Genomic DNA, 16,894 nt, shown 5'->3' on the forward strand with positions numbered 1-16,894 from the left:
TTTATAATGCAAGCCCACTGAGATACCATGCCGCAGTGAAGCCTGAATACCCCACTCTGACACAGTACACTCCGAGCCGACCAGTCCTTGTTGTACCCATTAATGCCAAGCGCCAGGGACCAACAAGTACCATATTTCAACGTCTTTTGGTATGACGCGGCCGGGGATCGAACCCGCGACCTTCCGCACTCCGGGCGGACGCTCTAACCACTACACCATGGAGGCGGTCTAATAATACGAAAGAGATTTAAGTACGTATACAAAGAAATACACACCAGGTTAAAAGTGTGATATTCATACATCTAGTACATTTTTTAAAAGACTTTCATTGCAGATTGCTAAACGTCAACAACACGACAAAACATGACCTGTTTGAACGATCAGCTGATTCCACCGCCTCGCTTCAAACGGCCATCTGGTGTTTCATTATTGCAATATAAGCAATCATAGTTATCACTGATGTATCATGGAATCACGGAACAAATATTTCAGGACATAACACTTGATATATCAGCGTTCAAGGGAAAAGATATGCTGTCCATGCACCAGCGTGAAAGATACCGGTGAAGTTGAAGGCTAACTGTGTCAACATGACATGTGCTATCAGTTTGAGGTTGGACCGTCCGGATCAGCGCACTTAGCGGATTAGTGAAGGGAAGATACATTTAAAAAGATCGCCCATTCGTGTGCGAGTCTTCTCTCTAATCCTCCCATCTCACCTCCTCTTTGGCGGAACATTCTGAAAGCGTTGATCCGAAATCTACTCCTTGGATCCCATCGGCCATTTCAGCAAACATACTGAGGTCCCTGGGAACCGAGTATGCAGCCGCTTTTGGTCCTTTACTGGGTGCTGCCTGTCCCAGCACTATCGATGTCCTTTCCGGGGGAACCAAACGAAGTGCCCTCCAGTCCTCAGTCATGTGTTGTACGCATCCGCAAACGTTGAAATTGATTGCGGAGAGTCTATCCAGAAGGAATTTGGCATCTGCTGTGCCCAGGTTGAAATCGATAACAAATGTCTCATGCCACAACCTGTGAGACTCAATGATGTCTAGCAGCTTCTTGAGTTTGGTCCACTCTGGATAGACCTATGCGTCCGACAACTGGAGGATCACAGCGATGCAACAACTGAAGGAAGATGTTCATCCTATTTTCATGTCTCTTGCCCAGACTTGGCTAAGTCCAATGCCCTATGGTACTCCATCCTCACTGGACAGTCTGCTAGATACCAAAACCAGGTCACTGCGACTCCGCCCTCGAGCTGCTGACTGGGATTGTGAAGTTCAAGATTCAGTAGGGCCTTCAAGTCCAAGGTTTCACTCAACAGCCTCTTTGCCACTAGGGGGTGAAAAAAAGCTGGCTATCAAACACCGGTATGGGTTTTGAGTAGATGAGGTTGCTGTACCAGTGACCGGTGGCCTGGTGATCGGACTGAAGAGGCAGAGCCTGGTTGCGAATCTGTATCCTGCGCTTATACTGATTAATGGCGGCTGTGGGTCCTGGGGCTCTGGGACGCAATAACCCTATTCCCTCCCCTTTCTGGTGAAGCCAGGTGCTGGTGACTGCGACCCTTATCCCATTGGCCCTTTTGGCTACTCCTACGTTCATCCTTGCTGTTTGAGGCCACTGCACTCTTTAGTCGTTGCCCTTTCTGCGGTGGGATGCTATGGGTATCGTTTATCGTACGGCAGGACCTTTCCTCGTTAATGGACATCTTGTATTCCCAAAGAGATTAGTAGTAGATATAATGATAGTCCGAGACCAAGTCCAACAAAAAGCCTCTGCAAAGCTTTATTTCACAAATAAAGCTTTTGTTAGGCCCTTAGATCTCGCCCCCATTGTATCTACTACTTTTGAACCCCCAGTTAACTTCCCGACCCCACGTGACACAATAGTGTCGCATGTGGCACTACTGTGACACTATGACCGCGATCCTGATCACATGGCACTACGTCGTGTGAAACAGTTTAATGTTTAGTACCCCTTGTCCTATGTACTTTTTTTTTTCTCTTCTTCACTGATAGCAGACTTACGAGACTTGAGCCGGATTTCTTGTTTCATCTTACGGTACTTGTCGAGTTCAGAGAGGATTGAACGAGATTCCTCCTCTGAGATCTTACTGTCAGTGAGTGCTGTGGAAATACGCTCACTTACAGTGTTCAGTTTTGCTTCGGCCAGAATCCTGATCTCGTCGTGTTTCAATGCCTTCCGGTGCAGTCTGCGTGACACAAACTTAAACACCAATCGAGCCAACCCTGACACCCCAGCTGTTATTTCGATGCCTAGCACTGCGGGTGCGGCTATGATGGTGGCCAACAACCCCACACCTACTGCCCCTAACCCCATACTGGTAGCATTAAGGGCGGTACCAACCCCATCCACGACATTGAAAGCTCTATGGTACTTCTTATACAATGCTGCCCGTGTGTCGCGGTCTTGTTCTAGTTGGCGTTTTATGTCACATAACTGTCTCAAGCGGAACCCGTCTACGGTTTCCAGGGGCTTCGCTACTTCCTCTGCGACTGGGTACAGACCCATCCTGTGTACATATAATATATTCTAAAAAATATCTTTAAAATGTGCGTAATTTACTTTTTGCTCAGTGTATTTGAAGCTTACAAGTCTTAGACCCTTGTACAGAGAAATAGGGGAGAGGTAAATAGGTAACTGTGCGCCCACATGAACATTATCGAGGGAGCCTCCTAAGGAGTGTATTGAGGGGACTATAGAACCCGTTCAGGGGTCCGGTTGTATGACGATATGGCAATGTTCGCCCAGGCTTAGGGCGTCATAGCGTATTGTCACCCCGGGTAAAAGTTGCTGTTCTACAGGATCACCCCCCATGAAGAAGACTTCTATGGCGATTGTGGAGCCTGGTTTCACCTTCATACGGTCCAATTGGAAATTGGGGACGTCAAACTTTAACTCATCCTCCAAGCCTGAAGTAACTAACATGTTACCCGTGTGATCCCCCATTAGTTGAGTACTTATACCATACTTCGGAACGAAAGCCCCGAACAAGATACCATTGTTCCTAATTTCAGAGATATGCCTATCTTTGTCAAACGAGATATAAAGTTCGGTGAGGGTCATGTTGAGCAACCATTTGGGTTCTATAAAGTGGTCTGGCAGACGCCGCCGCACGTACACACCGTTTCTTAAGTGCAGGACGTACGAGGTGTCTTCCTCGCCGGGCAGATCGAATCCCTCCATGTCTCCTAGATCGTTAAGTGTGGCGTTGGGCCGATGCCGATTGGACATTGCTATAATACTATTACGAGATAGTTTCCAATTGTTTTTCTGATAATTTCTCAGGGGTGCACTTCACCCCCTTGAAGTGTATGTTGTCGGGTAAGAAGATCTTGGTGAGTGATATCGTGTCTTCCACGGTCACGGTGACCCCCTGCAGACTGGTGTGGGAGTCGACACCCACCCGCACGTAAACAGTGCAAACGTGATACTGGTGTTGTTTCCCCCACCAGAGTTTGATCCCCTTTACGATTTCGACTTCATCCGGCGATGGTTCCCCTAGGTAGACTTTGATGACCAGCGTGGAGTTCGCCGGTAGGCTCGCCAGGATGTTGACCACGCCAGCGAATTCAGACACCAACTGCAATGTCACGTCTTGCACTCCCGGTTTACTCGATAGCATGTGGGCTGCCATACTGGCGACTGGGCTGATGACTACGCTACGTCTCTGAGCCGGGACGTAAGCCACGAGCAGGGTTCCGTTGTTCACGACTTTGTTTAGGTAGTTGTCTTTGTTCTCCGTGAACACGTAGGGGGAGCCGAGACTAATGTTGAGAAACCAGTCGACTTTAGCCACTTGTCGTCGTCGGTGAAGACGAACGTATATGGCTTGTTTCGGGCGACGGCCGTGCTATCAACATCTTCTAAGTCGAACAGTTTGCCCCCGAACGATTGGGATACCGCCCACCTATCATCACCGATGCGGGCTAGGTCGAACCGAGTGTTGAGTGACGCTCCTGAGACATCTACTATGTCACCTAGGGTTCTACCGATTGAGGGGACTTCAACGCGTTTGTAAATGTTGTTTTTCAATTGCAAGGCGTACAATTTATCATCTACTCCGGGGTCGTCGAATCCGCGTGTGTCCCCGAGGTCGGATATCCCCGCATTGATGCGTTTTTTTCAACCTCATTCCGGGACCTTGTGCACTAGTCATTTTATGTCCAGCGTTATGCTGAGGTATCCTATATTCACACGATTATGCTTTATATCTAACACTGATATTATCAGCTCCGGGATGTTGCCCCGAGTTAACCTCTTATACTGCCACAGTGAAAACGACTCTGTTCTACCGTCGTTGTATTTCTCCGTTTTCACCGATGGCTCTCAGTATCGTGGAAGGGTGACCCCCATGAATGTTGTCTGTTGTGCTCAGCTGACCGAGATGAACGCACAGCTCTCGGTACGGTACTAGGTCGGGTAACTTCATGCTTGTGACGGTAGTTCTTGGTTTTATCTCGTCCGGCGACATCCCGAGTGTCCTCGCCAATGGTCATCCGAGCCTCAAGGGGTTTATTCCGTTGTTGATTAACACCACTGTGCCGTTTGAGTCGTTTATCTTGAGTTCGGCTCCCAAGGGTTTGAAGACCTCGTCGCTTAGCGAGCACACGCTCGTTATTCCTGGAAGTGTTACGCACATGTTAGAGTATATATACCCATTACATAATAATTTAAAAAATGTACAAGCCGGGAGTGTTTTACCCTAAACTGGACATAGATTTCCCACACATGAAGATTGTGGTCGACGCTGCTGGGATGTATTTCAGCGCTCAGTTTATAGATGTGTTCGACCGGTATAAGCTTTCGGTGACTAACGTCAAGGCAGTCCACGCATGGATCAACAACCCAATGCAGTTCTGGCAGAATCAACTCAACTTCGCCGTGTGGTGCGCTACAACGGGGCATGATGTGACATTGACCAACACTCGGCGTGGGCCGCTGAGTCAGTCTGTGTTCATGTTTCACGTGTACTACCAGGTCAGGCGTATCCTCAAAGAGATCAGCGCCCCGCTCCCACAGGACAAGGCATGGGACGCAGTAAACAACAAGTACGATAGACGGGCCTACGAACGTATTTGCAACGAATTCGAACTAAACCCGAAGACGGATTGGCGTTTGCCGGGGCCGAACAACGGGTTGGGTATTCCCTATAATGGCGGGCGGCCCGTGAAAGAAGTCAGTGATGATTTACTGAAACGAGATATACTACGCCAGGACTTTGCTTTGTCGAGTAATGAATGGCGAGATGACCGTATGAACTTTAAAGGTGGTGTTGCTTTTACCGTCCAGAAAGTGGAGCAGTCAACCGCGGACGGTTGGAAAATGTTCATGCTGGACACGTCGAGAGGGTTCACTTGTGCCGGTGTAACCAGATTGAACGAAGCAAACGCGTTCCAACATCCTCGGTAAGGGGACTGCTTACGACGCTCAGAAACAGTTCGTTGTTAACTTTGAGGATGCTATCAATTCTCCAGTTGATCTCCCGAGTGCCATCAAACGCTACCAAGACGTGTTGGAATACGCCCGGTCGAAAGTGGACTACGTCTTCGACGTTGGATTGTACATGGCTCCGAGCGATATGCAACTGAGTAAAAAAAGTGGTGGGTTACAACAACGAAATAGTCATAGCCACGGCAGACCAAAAGTTGGGCGTCAACCCCGATGTTAACACCCCCACATCCCACCACCCACACATACTGGTGCGATGGGTATAGTCGTACCACCCCCAGAGCCTAGGGTTCAACCCACACACCCACAGCCCCAACAGCAGGCGTCCAATCAGCAGCACATCGCCCGTAAAACAGCGCTGGTGGTTGGCGGGGTCGCGGTCGGGGTGGGACTCATTTGGTTAAAAATTCCTTAGCCGCTACGTACATCAGACCCGCTATGGCGACGATGGCTGCCCACAGGTTTTGGCCGAGCCACTTGGCAGTTTAAGCCAGAGCGCTCAGCAGCCACGAGACGATGCTACCCAGGATGCCTGGCAGGGCAGCGAGTTTAGCCAGGGCCTCCCCGAGGGATTTTAGGTGTTTTTTTATCCAGTCTCTGACGCCACCAGTGGATGTTGGTGTTGCTGTACCACTGCCGCCGGTAGGCGTCAGCGACACGACCAGGGTTGATATGATGAAGCCCAATGCCGTCAGAATGCTGGCGATGGTGATTCCTTGCTCGCGGAACAGGATTCGGATCTCGTCAGCTAGCGCAGTGTCCTCATTTAGGACTCGATAGATGGTTTCCCGTACACTACTGCTCTGGGATTGGAGGGCTTCCCGGTTCGAGGAAGCGGATTCCAACCGAGTCCCTCTCTCGTCTTCCAAGTTTTTTATTCTCTCCTCGATACGACATTTCATATCATCGTCCTCCGTTTCGGTGAGTTTTATTTTCTCGCGAGCGATGTGCCCATCAATTTCGTTCAGTTTCCCCATGTTGTTCACGAGTTCTCCGCGTACACATTTCAAGGCTTTGTCTAGGCCTCGCAGTTCTCGAACAGGGAATTCGAAACCAGGCAAGGGTTTGTCATGGTACGTGGCCAATAGTTTTTCGATGTTGTCTGATGTTTCTTTAGCATCACCTTCACCGCTGAGCTCGGCCCTGATGTTTTGTAGATCTTGGACGACCTTCGGGGGAAGCTTAGGCCGTGCGCCACCGTAATCTATGAAGCCTAGTTCATCACGGATCAGTTGACTCCCACCAGGGCGACTGGTGAGTGTTGACAAAGCATACGGTCCTTTCCTGTCTTTTTTCATGATATCGACCCCCGGGTGAGCCTTCAATCGCAGCGTGCCCTTCTTATCGATGGTAAACTTGGCATAGTCTCGTACCAACGCCTTGATGTTGTCTCTATTTTCAACTGCGTCGTAATAATCGTCGACGGCCGGCTGTACAAGTTCAGAACTTAAGGGGTTGTTCGTGAATGTGGTGTCATCGTAATCCACATCACCCATATCATCCATCTGGATGTCCTCATGGCCGCCTTCAGCCATTATTTATATTAAACTATTATATTTCATCTATATAACAATGTATGGCAGGAAACTAGATCCTTTCCGAAGATCAAGAGAGCCTCTAAGCGTCAGAGCCGTGCGCCAGTCGGTGACCATCACCAACAATCCCAGCAAGATAGACCAGAACCAAACGCTGCTGGTTAGATTCCCAAACCTGGGTGAGAATGACCTCATTGTACCACTCACGGTTCGACTGACGTTCAACCTCACATTGACCTCCGACAGCGACAAACGCGAGCTAGTGCGGAACGTAGGTCGAGCCATCATCAAGAAAACCACCATCAAGATCAGCGGTAATGAGGTGCTGAACATCGACGACAGCGACGTGTTTCACTGCTACAGGGACCTCTGGAGAAGCGAGGGAGAACGCGTCAATGACGTGTACCAAGGCATAAGCAAATCAACCCGGTTGCGTGTGGGATACGGCTTCACGGCAGACCAGGTAGACAAGATCTCGGACGGTGAAAAGGCCATCGCCCAAGCGTACGGGAACAGGTTCTGCTTGCCGCTCAACTTCGAGTTGCTCACGGGACACGCGCCGTTTTACCAGGCCGCGCTGGGTGATAGGCTTGAATACGAGCTCACGTTTAACGACTACAGCAAAGTAGTGCGTACGCCGAACGGTGATGAGGCCAGTTACACCATCGACAACATCTCTCTGGAGTTTGACATGGTCACTAGCCTGGAGCTGGCCAGGCAGGTTCGAAACCAGTATTCTGGGAAGGTGGCCATCCTGTACGACCGCATACTGAGGCATAGATTGGTCATGCGGGATAAGAGCGACACTGTGTGGAACATCAACCTGAATGTGCCGGCGCGATCAATGAAAGGTATCCTGGTTGTCCCCGTGGAGGATTACGAGCCGTTCCGAAGGGACAGCGAGAAGTTTTTCAACCCCGAGATTGAAAAGGTGGAAGTGACCATCGAGGGCGTGCCCAACCAGCTGTTCAGTCATGGTATGAGGGCATACCAGCAGTGGGATGAGATAAAAAAGCTACCGGCTATCAAACAACACCCACACATAACCGAAGACCTGGACCTATCCTCCGTGCAGATCGGCGAATACCTGACCACCAAGTACGCGCTATGGTTGGACATGCGATCCCCGGATGACGATAAATTGCACGGCAGCGGTCGCCACATCGACAACGGTAGCGAGGGGATAACAATCCAGATTACCAAGAAGGCTCAACCCACGGGCAAGTTGAAATTATATCTGTACGTGATTATGGATGCGCAACTTAATATAGACAACGGGAGATTCGTGCAAGCCATCTATTGATTTGCCCCGCGACCCGCACTGCGCCATTGTTTGCGGGCAGACGGGATGTGGGAAGACCGTTTTCGTGCTGGATATGTTGGAGGGGTACTGCGTACACGGAAAGACCTTGGGTGATGACGGACCCGGACGTACACAGAGTCGACCCGGGAACACGTCAGCAGGACTGGTTGAAAGCTTATCACAACAAATTTAAAGGGGAGTCGACGCTGTTCATACTGGACGCTAATCGTGAGATAACAAAAAAGAGAGACATGCTATCGTACCTGGCCTTCTCCGGCCGGCAAGCAAAGCACAGCGTCTGGGTGCTAACGCAGAAGTTCAACTCGGTGTTGAAAGACCTCAGGGAGCAGACGCGATGGGTGACCTTATTCCACTGCAAGGACAGGGATTCGTTCGAGGAGTGTTTGAGAGAGAACGATGTGATGAGCAAATTAGAACGGGAACGTGTGAAGACGCTGAAACTAAGCATGCTAAGCTCGTGCTCAAGACTGACCAACCGTGGCCTATAGGGTGTTTTAGCTTAGCAATGCTTAGCAAATGCTTAGCAAAGCTTAGCGCTTAGCAATTAATTGTTACAGTTCTATATGATTGGTGTTTTTGAAGTTCTCATCGTGTGCAACTTAACCTTCATTTTGCTGTGTTTCACCTGCATCGGGTATTATATTATTAAAACTAAAACTTGCTTATTACATTATAAGATGGAGTGTGATGAATTGCTAGAACAACTGTTGGTGCCACAGGATCAACTGTTGCCACAGGTGAGTGACGACAAGCGAGAGAGACTGGTGGCGCTGGCTGTTGGTGGTAAAGCCAAACATTACTTTGGGGACTACACTCCCGATAAAATTCACAAAATGTCAGCCGAAGAAATCGATAAGCTGTACACGAGATACGAGGCTAGACTCGGGTCCGAGATGACAAAGACTATAGGGTCGGCTATGGCCCATATCTACACTAGTATTGCGTCGTACTTCCTTCCCATTCCCAAGGAACGTCGCCTTTACCTATGGGAGGACCTTGAGAAAGACCCTTTTATTGAACACGCCTTGAGCTCTATCAGCTGCGTGCTGTACCTCAAATATGGTATGTTTTTAGCCCCGGTGACGGCGGCGATTATCACAGCAAAGCATTGCCAATTTAAGCAGGGGAAAAATAATAATAATAGTGTACAAGATGGATGCTGCCCAAGAAATGACACAGGAGAACCCTCCAGAGGAAACCCCACCCCAAACCCCCATGGAGGTGAACCCTCCCGAGGTGACCCCTACAGTCACCAGGCAGAAGAACCCAAAGAGAGTAGCTGCAGGTAAAAAAAGGTGGTCTAACCAACATAAGAGTAACACGTAGAGCCGGGCTCCACTCCTGTTGATTGCAGGCGCAACTGCTGCCGTGGCTATCTCATGGTTATATAATAAACAACCACCCCGGGAGCCCCGAGAGCAACCCCCACAATTACAGGTCAACGCAATATCATGTTATAAATATATATTTTTATATCATACACATAATGTCTGAGGGGAAAACGTTCGTCAACGACGCATACCACGCCACCGTGGTCGCTAGTCTAGCCGTAGGGGACGCTCGGTTGACCAAAAAGGTGCTTAAACAACCGACTATCAAGCTAGATTTCAACCTGCAGGATATGGGTATGCTCATAATGAACCTGGGTATGGCGATGGCCACCAAGGACATCCTAGTAAAACAAGGGATCCTACCGGAAAATATTTTGAAGTAAATGTAACTATATATAGGATGGTTACGATCGCCATGATGGTCGGCGGGGCGTTAGTAAACGCCCTGGCATTTTCCGGGAGTAATTTCCTCTTCTCGAAACTACGAGAGTCACACGCAGCTGAGATACAAGCTAAGCGTAAGTGCCACGACCTGGCTGTTGAACGATTACAAACAGCGCAAGCTGAGTACGCGAAGAAACGTGTACAGAGGATCGATTACATTAACGAACAACTCAGGCGTGAGAACCATGCCGTTAAAACATTCCATGATGTCGACGACGCAGCGAGAGAATACTACCTACTAACCGGTAAACAGCTAGAACCACTCCCTCCTAAGCCCACAGTCGCTCAGTACTACACACCATCCCCGGGGCAAATGGACCGGGAATTGATCTTTATCACGCTGGGTCTAGCAGCGACTGCGTTGGTTGCAAAACAATTAGACTAAGTACTCATATAAGTATACCAAAGATGAGACCCACCCCGTACCAATGCGAATACATACTTATGGGGAAGACCGAGGCCTGTGGTAGGAGATGCAGGACTGAGGGGTACTGTTGTTTTCATATAAAGAGTATCAACTACACGTGTTCTGTGTGTGGTGTCGGGGTGAAAGGTCACTACTGCCTATGCAAAGCTCACGGAGCAAACGTAGTCAGACATCATCTTATCTACGAGAAGAAAAAAGACTACAGAAAAGAACGTTGAGGCCTCCTCAGGATAGCAGTGTAGTGGCCCAATTAGAGACTGTGCACACCTAGGTATAACAATGTTCGTGGAAGTTGAGCCCAGGGAAAGTCGTTGCCTGAGAAGCTGGCAGATGGATGTGGGGGAAAGTATAGATATCAGTGTCCTCAAACACATGATTGTTAGCGAACTATACAAGGGGTGCTCATTTACAATCATGGTGAAAGTAGGGTTTGATGTACCGTGGGCTGGGCACACTTGGAATTACTTTGATGGTGGACGAGTAGATGCGCATGGAGAGATAGATATACTTGTTGACGACTCGTTGCAAATACTACAAAACACCCTACTATGCTGCGCATGTTCTGGGTGGGTCGAGGGTATAATCGATAGGGTCTATCTAGATATTTACTAAGGATTTTATAGCGCCTCTATTTTTTATCAAGGTTGGAAGAGTTACCTCCCTTGCCGGTGGCCCAATTAGAGATTGATATACTTAGGTGTGTACACAATGTCTACTACTCGGGAGCTCAAGCAGATCGCGAGACAGCAAGGTGTAATTGGTTACTCTCGGATGAGGAAACTTCAGCTGTTGAGATTCCTTAACATACAACCCCTTCCCACGGTAAAAAAACTAAAACCCCAAGCAAATGAGCTAGGGTTGACGGGTTATTCCCGCCTGGGGAGAGCCGGGTTAGCCACATTATTATCACATGGCCCCGTAGCAAAGCCCCACACTGTAAAACAACTCAAACAGGAGGCACCGATTTGGGGTTAATAGGTTATTCCCGTATGAGGAAGCCACAGCTTGTAGAACTATTACGGCAGAATAGAGCTATTGACCTAGAGTTCATGCGCACTGAGCGCGCTGTAGGTAACTATTTGAGAGGCTGGCGCATGCATGTTGATAGGAACATAGACATCGCCGATATCAAGCCTCTAATCGCTGATAAAGTCAATGAGGAACTAAACGATTTGGGAAGTATGAAGTTTCAAATCACAGTGAAAATGTCACTCGATAAACAAAAGGGCGTGGGGGGAACCCCCACTGGGGTCATTGAGTACGTTCAGCCTTACTTCCGAGGTAAACAAGAAGTCGTGACTCATATCGAGACTATAAATGAGTCAATCGATACCAGTTTTCAGCAGATACGAGAATACCTAGAACGCTACACACACATGGGGTCCGGGTGGGTAGTGGATAAAATTGATAATGTCTATCTAGACATAGCTAACTACGTGCCATTCAGAGGCGGGTCGTACCTAGACTTGCCCCCCTACTACAAAGCAAAACAGGCCATGGTCAACGTCAAGAATAGAGGAGACGATTGCCTGAGGTTAGCTATCTGGTCAGCCTTGTTTCCAGCTGGCACTCATTCAGACAGGCTTTCTAGCTATCCCCAAGACGATGGGCTCAACTGCGATGGTATAGATGAACCCACCCCCATATCCCAGATAACTAAAATAGAAAAACAGAATGATATAGCCATAAACGTCTTAGGGCACGAAGGCAACAAAACGATCGTGCACAGGGTCAGCCCAGTGTTGGGTCGCCACGTTATCAATATATTCATGATCCAGCGAGGTGATAAGTATCACTACACGTGGATAAAACACCTCAGCAGGCTGTTGCACGACCAGTCGAAACACGTTGGGAAAAAACACTTTTGTGTACGATGTCTGCATGGTTTTAGTCGACTCGACCTGCTGGAATCACACCGGGGGATTGCCAAGGTGTGGGGCAGACGGCCATACGAGTCGACATGCCCAAGGAAAGTGACAATATCTTAAAAGCGACAACCACAAGAACCAAATGTCCGTGCCTTATATCATCTACGCCGACTTCGAAGCCTTGGTCAAACCCATTGAGGCCGGGGGTACCCCCAACACACAAAAAACACAGGAGCACGAGGCCTGTGGGTTTGGATACGTGGTCGTCCGATGTGATGGGGAAACGAAAGCTCCCGTAGTGTACAGGGGTCCCGACGTGGCTGAAAAGTTTCTAAAGTGTTTGCAGGAGGAAGAGAAAAGTATTAGGAATGCACTATACACAGTCGCTCCCATGCGAATGACTCAAGCGGACCGGCTAGCTCACGCCTGCAGCACTCACTGCCATGTGTGTGATAGCCCACTGAACGGTGATTCGGTGAGAGATCACTGCCATGTCACCGGTAAGTATAGAGGCGCCGCTCACAGCGTGTGTAACCTCAAGCTTAGAATCACCCCCCAAGACAATAAACATCCCCGTGGTCTTCCACAACTTGAGAGGGTACGACTCTCACTTGATCATGCAGGTCATCGCGAAAGTCGACGGCAACCTGACGTGCATCCCCAACAACATGGAGAGATACATCTCCTTCAACTTAAACGGTCTGAGGTTAATCGACTCGGTTCAGTTCCTCCTGTCATCACTCGACAGTCTGGTCAAGGCCAACGATACCTTCCCAATCACCGACCGATACACTGACGCCGAGACTCGACCCTTCCTGATGAGGAAGGGTGTGTACCCCTACGAGTACATGGATGGCTGGGCCAAGTTCGCCGAGACCAGACTGCCTCCCATCAACTGATTTTACAGCAACCTGACCGACTCGACAATCACCAAAGACGATTACTTGCACGCGATTAACGTATGGAATAAACTGGGCTGTAAGAATCTGGGTGACTACCACGACCTGTACTTGAGGACAGATGTACTCCTGCTAGCCTACGTGTTTGAGACGTTTAGGAGGACCTTTTTTTTTTAAGCAGTATCAACTCGACCCTGCATGGTACTACACCAGCCCAGGTCTGTCGTGGGATGCATTGTTGAAAAAGACCGGAATTAAGTTGGAATTGCTCACCGATTATGACATGCACCTATTCATTGAGAAAGGCTTGCGAGGTGGGATTTCCATGGCTACCAAACGATGCGCGAAAGCAAATAATCAATACGTGAAGGGCTATGACCCGATAGTTTGTCCATCAATTTTAACAAGAGAATTAAAATTGAATCGGTGTAACGTCAGCCATTACGTCTTCTGCTATGACGGTCATACACTAAGTTTTTTTCATAACTAGAATTTTTACGACAAATAAAAGGGGGGTTAAAAAAGGAAGACTGTATTCAGCATTTTTGTTTTTTTTCATGTATGTACATTTTTTCAAACGATTGCTTAGAAATGAATTCTGCAAAATCAGAACGGTGGTAGTAAATCTTATGAATGAAAAAAGTTGTTCCCATTAGTGACTTAATGAGGTCATGGTCGAATTCAACCAATCAGTGACAAGTGAAGTGATATGCGCACTAGTGCACGTATTGAAAATATAACTTGCCTTATGTTCCATCATATGGATAATATAATTATGTTCCAAATGGTCTCTACTAACTGATGTTAGTATGTTCTGAGGAGGAAAATACAAATGGATATGGTTATGTTCTAACATGGTTCTAAGAATCAGTTGGTCATGCTAGGCCAGGTGCATTCAACTTGATTTTGCACAACTTTCATTTTCTCAAGTGTTTCCTGTTGGGTTTTGATCGAATAGCTCTCCATATAAAAATTAAAATATAATTACCTTGAGTGTAAATGCTCAGAAGGCGGCAGCTCATGGGTCAGTCTGGTAGACCTATTCATCTTGGATGCAGTGATCCCTGTACCTATGGCTCAACTAGTTGGAAGTCCACTGGCATATTGCAATGTCATAATGATATACCGTGGTGGGTGGGGAGCTGGGATGATGAACTTCTTCCATGATACCCCCAAAACAACGCAAAGGCAATTTAAACCACATTAAATCTGATGATGATGACACTGTCACATAAATAACAAGTCTGATAATTGGTCTCGATTTTTGTGATTTCCGTCGATCGCATTTCGTTAAATGGTTGAAATAATGATGATGCGGCGAAAACCCTTGATTCACATGGCGTGGTCTTGTCATATACATACTATGATAAAACAGCTTTCATAACTGACCAATTGGACTATCTCTGAATACTCTACGATTGGCTGATTTTTATCATAAAGAGGACATGCCCCAAGTAGTTGCGAGTATAAGGTCCACCTCATTCAGTCTCTCAGATATCGCATGCTATTGGCACCTGGCAAGTATCAAAGACACAAATCTATTTGTGATGCTCTTACAGAGCTCCGCGCAGTGTCCGGAATCTTGCTCTGTCACCAGGACAAATTTGTGAAAGGAGTAAATATTTTCAAATTATAAAGGCGTTGTCCAACTTTCGTTGACAGTTTCAACAATTCACTGTTGCAGTGTTAAAGTAAAAGAATTAACTTTTGTCATGATGGTTATCTGTTTAGGACAAATGTGGCAGAGTTATGAACATAAAGGCAGAATGGAAACATGGTCAAAATATGTCATGGATGCCAGAAACACCAGACTTCAGCCCGCGTCTCTAACCGAAACGCGGGATTGTCTAACAAGCGGGATCGGATTTGGAAAGGCTATGTCTCCATTTACCTGGAGTTGGTACTATTTTTCAATAAATGTGTTGAACAGGGTTAACATGCAGACGTTATTTTGTTACCCTTGTAGCTGATCTTATTTGTGTTGACATACCAACAATATGTGAAGAAATATTTAATTATAGCCCAAATCTGCTAAAACGTGATGAATGTTACCTTGACCTTTGACCTTGAAGATGTTTATCAACCAGAGTGAAGGACAACAAGAACACTTGTACACACGTTTGGAAAGCAATATTTAGTTGCATAAAGGCATGATATAATGCATTTCTGTGATACATTTTAAAATGCATTGTAACCATGGAAACGTGCCGAATCCCATGTGTCTAAACAATTACTGGTCTCAAATGGATTTTGTCAGAAAGCTGAGTCTGTGAGGTGTCTTATGATACCAAATACATGGTGCTGTACTTATAACGTACTCAGGAGATACGAAAGATGCGAGATGAAACACAGAATAGTAGGAATAGCAACAAATCGAAATAATATGACCTTTATCTTTGACCCTGTTGTTTTTCATGGTTCTGTGTATCAGTGCTTGGATCAGCAGATGAATTTTAAACAATGATAAAATCCCTAATCAGAGTGAAGATATACTCATTTCTATATAGTCGTCATGTTCTCTAAAAAAATAGCATGGATACCATGGAAACGCCCCAAAATGACATGTTGGTGACACTTTCAAGTCTGGCAACATTGGCCTTAAAAACTACAGATACCAGTAGGTAGACCCATCTCCTTTATCTTGCCAGCTTGCTGGAGATTGCCACTATTCTATTAGTGCATTTAACCGCTGTTGTACGTTGTGCAATCATGTTTCACATGCTATATATTGCACGTGTAGAGTCAGTGGTGTGCTGGGGGCAGTGGGGTAGCCTAGTGGCTAAAGTGTTCGATCGTCACCTCGAAGACCCGGGTTCGATTCCCCACATGGGTAAAATATGTGAAGCCCCTTTCTGGTGTCCCCCGCCGTGATATTGCTGGAATATTGCTAAAAGCAGCGTAAACCTAAACTCACTCACTCACTCAGTGTGTGCAGTGGTGTGCACTAGAAGGAATGTACGAGAAGCCTCCTCTGATGCAGACAACACAATGGAAATTTCTAGCAACTTATGTTTGTGTAAAAAGGGGGGCTAGCAGTAACCTCTCATTTCACATTTCAGTATTGTATTAATTAGTGATCTTAGTTACTTTTAGTTAATTACAGCACTTTTCTCTGTTGTATGTTGGTTTCAGACATAGTTCTCTTACCGACTGATTCCCAGTTAACTATTTAGTTCCAATTTAGGAGTGAGTGAGGTTAGTTTTATGCAGCACTCAGCAATATTCCAGCTACATGGCGGTTCTTAGGAATCAATACGTAATAGATTGCTTTTAAGTATCTCTCCCTATATAATAGTATGTAATGAATCGTCAATACAGAAGAATGTCCAGTCCTAGCTATAGCCGGACCAAACATCGACCAGGTTCAGGAAATCAAAATCAGCAAACATACCTGACTACACAAACGCGACAATTAAGATAGTTAATGGATAATAATCTTTTGAATCGTGTTGTGAAGCGACCTGTCGGTAAAGATTCATTATTCCATTGAAAAGCAAGCGTGACGTGCCAATATTGTTTCTCGCCAACGTCGAAATGCCAGTTTAACAGATTATACCAAAGTGTCCACGCGGATAATGTTAAATACAT

The sequence above is a fragment of the Haliotis rubra genome, unplaced genomic scaffold (assembly GCF_003918875.1).
Source record: "Haliotis rubra isolate DU_JTF1 unplaced genomic scaffold, ASM391887v1 Scf713, whole genome shotgun sequence".
In the NCBI taxonomy this organism is placed as follows: domain Eukaryota; kingdom Metazoa; phylum Mollusca; class Gastropoda; order Lepetellida; family Haliotidae; genus Haliotis; species Haliotis rubra.